The following is a 7,664-nucleotide window of genomic DNA, read 5'->3' on the forward strand; positions in this document are numbered from 1 at the left end:
ACTTATTACTTCTACTTTATCTCCCCTAAATATTTTCTACTCATCAAAGGAGATGAAGAAAGGCTGATGAATTTTCCATTTCAAGCCAGTAACCGAGGAACTACCCTCTCTCCTACACTAGGAGGCGCACGAGGACTAAGATTTGGAATCTTCTCAACCGTCTCCACGGGGATGTTTACCAGCGAGCCACTGCCCCCTTTCTCCAAAATTGGTTTTCCAATGGCCTTACTCAGAAGACTAAAAGGAGTTACTGGAAGCCTTCTCTACACTCAGAACCGAGCATTTTCTCAACCATGGCCACTTTCTCTGCATCTCCTCAGCTGCAGCAGCTTCCTCCACAGACCCATTAGCCTGGGGACCAGCTTGCCATCTGCCCACAGGGAAGGTCACCTCTTAGGCACCTTGCCTAGGCTTGGGGACCCAGAGAAGGAAGGAGAAGCTCTGCTTTAAACACAAGTGCAGATCAGAGGCCTTATGGTCAATATTGCCGCTTTTCTTGGCAATAAGTTTCTTGTTTCATCACATTACACAGCCCGGAGTCTTTGACACGCCCCCTCCTCTCTTCAGATTCCTGGGTTTTACGTTTTTCAGAAGGCTACAGGCTTTTATAACCTAACTTTTAGAAACTCCTATTTTGTTCTTTTATGTAAAGAGGGTACTAGACCTCACAGAATGGCTAAGGGGTAAAAGAACAAAGAATCCAGAAATGACTCTGGATTCCCCGCTAAGTTACTGCTCAACCTTTAGCCTGGAACATAACTAGAAATTTAGTTTTTCATTTCTTTAAGAACCCTTTTTATTTCTCCAGTGGAAGCCAGTAGTCTGCACAGTTGTGTTTTAGAAAGTACCCAGTAGAGCGAATGTACTGAGCCCAGAGTGGGTATCGTTGCTCGTACATGGTGCGCTTCGCACTTCGGCAACAAGCTATCCACAAATGCACTTTGGAAATTACTGCAAATTTTCACTGTTGTAGGGGTCTCCCACCTCTGAAAAGTTTTTGTCCTGGTGGGATCTGTTAAACAATTATTTAACTGTATTAACTGTACTTTTAACAGGGCTCTATTTCAAACTTTAAAATTTGTATCAACACCACACTTAAACAAATTGGAGCCCACTCCAAAGCAAACTTTAAATGGTTTCAAAGAATGACAGAAAAACATTTTTTTGGCATGGAATGCCAGGAAGCCAGAAGGAATGGAAGAGAAATCCAGTGGAGACTGTAAAGCAATGAGAGACCTTTTCCATATGTGTGGCCATTAAAAAAATTATAATGATTCCTTATGTTGCACACGCAGAATACAGCTCTATCTCATAATAAAAATAATCTTTTTGCCATTTCTGTGGGTATTACCATAGAGTGTTTCTTATAAAAGTAAAAGAATATGATGAGCAATTGTAAGGAATAGAAAAATAAGGCCCAGGGTTGGACAGTACACCCAGCGGACGCTCAGTACATTCAGGCGGATCACAGTGTTGACTTATACATGCCTGTGTCACAGAGCAGGCTTCCTCAGCATCACTTTAGAAATCAAGCCTAGCTTTCTCAGGCTTCTTGTTATAAATATCATGGGAGACCTTTAAGAGCACAGACTCATGGCACAGCCCCATGGGTCCTACAACACTCAGCCCTCAGTTCTGTTCTGTGTGAAGGAACTCTGCCCCTTACCTACTGGGCTCTTCAGCAAGAGAACAGGGTGACTCTGGCATCTCCCTGGTCATGTTTTCATCAGATGATTAAGCAGCCATTCATTGGCCTTTCCCCCGATCATGTGAGCTTTCATTTCATGATGTAGTTTGTTGACATCCAATAAGGAAAGAAGTTAAATGTACTGTATGTCTTACCCTTTACAACCTGGGAAGAAATTGGCATTGCCCAGTTACTTTCTCTCAAACTGGGCGCCCCACAAGTCTTCCTCCTGTGAAAAAGAATCTGGCTCCTGGGTGAGCCAAGGACACAGCAACTACTCCTTTAGTCCATTTATTTCCTCAGGAGCTCAGATCTATTATTTTAATTGGGTAATTGTTTCATTATCATCCATACAAATATTAGCAGGGCCCAGATTCTGTGTCAGGCGCGCGAAAGCCAAGGCCTATATACATAATGGGCCCATCAATGGTCAATTTTTTCATCGTAATAATTTCTGTTTCCTTAACCTAAGTCAGCAGGTAGAAACCATTTCGTTTATATAAAAAAATGCATCTAGTGTTCACTTTAAATAGATTTGTGTGGCTACAGGAGAGGAAAAGTCATTCTAAGGCTAGAGAGACATCCCAGAGAAAACAGAGGAAGGAAACCTGAAGAGTGGGTTCAGAGAAGCGTAAAGAAAATTATCGAACCCAAGCAAAGTCGCACATTGTGGTGGCAGGGAGAAACCATCTTGGAAGGGTGGGCAGGACAGTGCCAGGCATGTGCTGAGAGCTAGAAAAGGGGTCGTGCTCGTGCTGACATGGGCAGTTGGGGAACCTTGTAATGCAGAGACCCGCGGGGCACGGAGATTTCAGGTGACTCCTATGTGTGCTGGCTTTTTCCTTTCCTGTGGAGATAGGTGCGGAGTTCCTAAAGAGCTAAGCAAGACCTGACGACTCCCAAAACATGGAAGGAAGGCTTTGTCCTCAGAACATCCCCAGGATTATTCATCAATTCCCCAAGTATTTACTAAGGCCCTCCTCTGCCCACTGCTGTCACTATTTTAGCGTAGGATTTGGGGCTACTGAGACACAAAGGCCCTCCCTCAGTGGTGCTGGGAAACTGGGTCCAGCTGCTGCAAAGTCCCTCTGGGGTCCTGAGGTTGCTTGATGCCAGGAAGCTTTCCATTCTCCTCTCAGCCTTCCTTCCACAACTCGAAGGAACACGGGCTCCCTCCACCCCTCCTCTCCTGCCTGCCAGAATTTCCAGATTTGTTCTGTTTTGCTGCTGCATAAAGCCACACTCAATTCCAACCCTAGCAGAAGGCATAAATTAGCATTTTATTATGTGTACTTGTTAGGGTCTCTTAAAGCAGACATGCAAATGTGAGGCTCCCATAGTAAATTGGGGCATGCCCAGGTTAACTGAAAATAAACCAGGTTGCCCTGGCCAAACCCTTGGAAAGCAGCACCTCGCTGAGCTATCCCGGGACAGATACTCACCTCTGTTTCTGCCCTCTGTTGTTTACCCTGGCCCCTGGCCATTTCCTGCTCTGTTGGCACCCGGTCTCCTCTGTCCGGCTGCCATTGGCTCATATGACTCCTGGTCAACTTTCATTTACAAGGAACCAATTTCACAAGCAGCTGTAGGTGAGCCTTTTACGGGCCTCTGGCAAGTGACTGAGAGGCCCCAGGGCCTTCTCCATCAAGCAGCTGGACAAATACATCTGCCATGGCCTTCCAGGGGGACTGGGCTATTTTGAGGCTGCCCTCTGATTGGCTCTTCCTGTTACTGTGCCTTTAATTCTAGCTTATAGCTCATAAAACCTTATATAACAGGAACTTCAAGCTAGATGGAGTCTGATTTGACTTGGCTTGGCTCTAGGGGAGGAATTAGTAAAATTAAAAGTGCGAACTCCTGGCTATGCCATTTATAGAGCTCTTACCTGGTTACATTTTAAATGGTTCTAAGGTATAGCAGTCCCTCCTTTTCCATGGGGTATATGTCCCAAGACTGCAGTAGATGCCTGGAACCACAGATAGTACTGAACCCTATATATACTATGATTTTTCCTATCCATACACACCTATGATAAAGTTTAATTTACAAAAGAGATGAACAACAATAATAAAATAGAGCGATTATAACAACATGCGTACGGTAGTGAACGCTATGGCTTGGAGGCCATTATTGAGTAAGATCTGTGTTCCCTGAGCACACGCATTGTGATGCTCAACAGCCGATCTGATAACCAGGAAGGCTACTAGTGACTAATGGGTGGGCAGCATGTGGATAACTGGACAAGGGGATGATTCACACCCCAGGCGGGAAGGAGCAGGATAGCATGAGATTTTGTCAAGCTGGTCATAATGGCACACAACTTAAAACTTATGAATCATTGATTTCTGGAATTTTCCATTTAATATTTTCAGATCACGGTTGACCACGAGTGACTAAAACCAACGAAGCAAAATCGCCGATGAAGGGGTCTGCTGTCTTTCTTTTCTAAATGCCGATTCGGCCACATAGTTTTCTATTGATTGAGGAAAGGAGAACAGGGGAAAGAGGGAAAGAATCTTTTCCCCTTTGCCATTTTAACTTTCCAGGTTCTCTTTGGTATCCCTCATAGTTTATGTTACTATAAACATCTGCCTTCTTGCGAACGTGCGTAGACAATCCCACCCAAATAATGAGAGAAAGCAGTGAAGGAAAGGAGGAAAGCAGAACCTTCCAGAGTAGAGCCATTTGTCATTGACGGGAAATCCTGGTTCTAACTTCACAGCTGAGAGCTGACTTCCAGTGGCCTTGGGCCAGACTGTGAGCACAGAGAGCAGTCGTAGATGTAATATTTGAGCCCCCCTCCCTTAGAGGTTACTCCAGAAGCCACCTGCCAGTGGACCCTGTGTAGTGAGTGTCTAGAGATACCTCCCTGGTTCCTGGCCCTGGCTTCCAGGGGAAGACTGCCTGATGCTCCCACCCCTGTGTTTCACATGAGGGTGACATGCTCTCTCTGAGTGCTCATGGGTGCCCCTGTACCTATCTGTAGCTGCCCCTCTGAGGCTCCAGGGCTTGCTTGCCCTGTTGCTGTTTTATTTTTTGTTCCAAACAGATGCTTCTTTATCTCCCTCCTCTGTACCCATCTCTAGTCCAGCTTTTCTGTTTCCTTTCTTTTCTTGTTCCCCTCAGTAATTCTTAGCATCTCATTTCACTTTTCTGCTCTGTAGAGAGCTATGTATGGTTCCTTACCTTCCCCCAGTGGCATTTAAAGTGTTTCTTAGTGCAAAACATCCTATTCATTGCCATAGAAACAGGAAGCTCAGTGTGGAAGAAAAAGAAGAAAAGAAGTCTGGGAGCCTGAAGCTTTGCAATTCTGTTATTTTGCCCAAATCCATAAATGGCAACGTGCTGGGAGATATGCAAAAGCCTGCTCACTGCGGGAACAAGAGAAGGAAGGGCCTCCCATTTCTAGGAAACTTTTACAGGTTTTCAGCCCTGGTTGAGACCAGGAAGGAGCAGGCTTGTGCAGAAAGGATCTCTGCTTCTCCCTCACTTAGAAGCTCCCAGTTGAATCGGGAAGTTAGACAAAACTGCATTCTATGATCACTTCTGCATAGTAAATGCTGCACCACATAGGGCGCTTCATTAACCTTTCTCAATTCCCTTTGGTACGAAAATAAATACATGAACATTTCTGGGGCCTTTTGGTTGGGGTCACGTGAGAGCTCGTGAAGTTGAGGCTTCATTGCAGCCCCTCATGGCTCATCATTTCCTCACCATGTCACTGCACAGCCCTGGTGTTGGGACATCTGTTCCCAACTCTAAGCCCCTCCCTGAGATAAAACTGAGAGACTTCACATTCATATCATCCCTGAAACAAAGCCGATCTGCCACAGTAGTCCTTGAAATGCAGTCTAATGTGTTTAATTTCCGCGTCTTCGTGCAAAACCTAGAGAGGACTCTTCTTCAAACCGTTGGTTTCAAAGATGTATCTTCAACCTGCACTCAATGCTATCCTTTTTGTCTGGGACCATTATTCCCCAACTGGGAATGGGCCAGCTAATTGTGTGGATTAGAGTGTCAAATTAATGATATCAATCGTGAAGTTTCCATCTCCACTGAGGCAGTGAGTCTCTGAGAGACCATCTTTATTCTATTTCCAGAAATGCACCTTCCTTCAAAGAGCTGCCTGTGTTCTAACTGTGTCTCCTTAGGTTCTGTATATAACTATTTGGCATCCATTAATCACAGAGCCAACCTCATAGCCAAAATTGTTTACATCTCCCCTGTGATCTAGATTTGGCAATGGCACAAAAATCTTGTTACATATCCTCCAACCAATTCCAAATCCATACTCCCCAGCACTTCTTATAACTGATTCTCCCACATCAGGCCAATATTTCCCCTGCCCTAAGTTGCCCAGAGCTGGGTACCAGATAACTAGAGATCACTCTTATAACTCAGAGCCCTCAAACAGCATGCAGACTAGCAAGTCCTAAGCCATTAGCCCGGCCCTGCCCTGCCTTGCCAGCCCCCACGGAAACTAGTCAAGATTCTGGGCCATGCTTTCTTCTGGACCTGGCATCTGCCCCTTGAGCAAACCTGGTGCTGCCCCATGTGGCTCTGTGCCACATCGCATGCCGTCTCTGGGAAACTGTAAGTCATAAAAACTTTATTTCAATAACATAAGCCTTTCTGTGTCACCACTCAGTCATCTTTATAATTTAAGACCCAGGCATAAATCAACCTTGCCCACATCTATCCTATCAGTTACAAGTATGTCCTAGTATGGAGATATAACTGGCTTATCACATACGCGGCACAATGAGGGAAGGGCTGTCCCAGAGGCACGCTTTGTTGGTGCTAGCTCAGTAGCATCTTCATCTATAAATAGGGTGACCATATGCCCCACAGAGTCTAAGTTTACCCCTGTCAACCTGCGCAATTATTAATAGTGCCCTTGTTCACTCCCAAAGCAGTCCCAGTTTAGAATATAAATCATATGGTTACCCTAATATAAAGGATCAATAACTAATCATCCATTAAACAGATAAATGTCTTTGTTACAGAGGACTAATTGCAGTTTAATCATTTAGTCCCATGTTTCCACTTGAAGAAAGGGTCAAAATGTCACAGACTTTCTAAAAATACAAGTGTTTGTCTTCACAAAATATGCAAGAAGTTAAGGAGGAAAAATCAGCTGTATGAAGCATATACACAAAGCAGAGCAATGAATCATGATTATTGCAAGGGTTTTTTCGTGAGGATTGAGGGAGACAGTTCTATGGCCCGAAAAGACTAAAAAGCTGAACAAGGGTCAGAGTCACTATGGGACAATCATTTGCTTGAAAATCTCCATGTGTTTTAATGTTTGGTGTCTGAGATGAGATGTAGTCATTCAATCATTCCACAAATATATCTTGTCCCTAATATGTGCTGAACACTGATTAAGTGCTGGGGATACAATTAGAATCAGCTTTAGTTTCTTCCTTGAGGAGCTCATTCAAAAAAGAGTGACAGCTACAGACATGAGAAGTATTTCAAAAGGTGTAACCACAGGTTACTCTAGGCCCATGAAAGAGAAGTACTTGTCTTAGTCTTGAAGGTTATAAAGAACTTTATAATTGAAATGTGGGCTGGGTTGTGGGAAGATAGGAGATTGAATTAAGGACCCTGGCATAAGTTGAACCAATGACAGTAGAGCCGTTCTTTAAGGTTCCGGAAGTGAAAGGGCAGAGTCCAAGGGTATTGGAGGACCAGGTTGGGTGACAGCTTGATATCAAGTATCCAATTAAACAGAATATAATATAATGACCAAAGGTCTGGCCCCAAGTCTTAGCACTTTTGGACATGTAGAAATGGGGATTCTTAAGGACTGACAGTAAGAAAATTACTAAAGCCACAATAAGAGAGAATTGATGATGAAGACTCCTAATTTTCAACTCATACCTAAACAACCTACATTGTTCTTCTGGTGCCAGGACTAGCGCTGGCCTTTGTCCTTCACATCTGTAGCCTCCATCCCATCCTGTGGAGGAGG

The sequence above is a fragment of the Furipterus horrens genome, unplaced genomic scaffold, assembly GCF_987537825.1.
Source record: "Furipterus horrens unplaced genomic scaffold, mFurHor1.1.pri manual_scaffold_6, whole genome shotgun sequence".
Lineage (NCBI taxonomy): Eukaryota > Metazoa > Chordata > Mammalia > Chiroptera > Furipteridae > Furipterus > Furipterus horrens.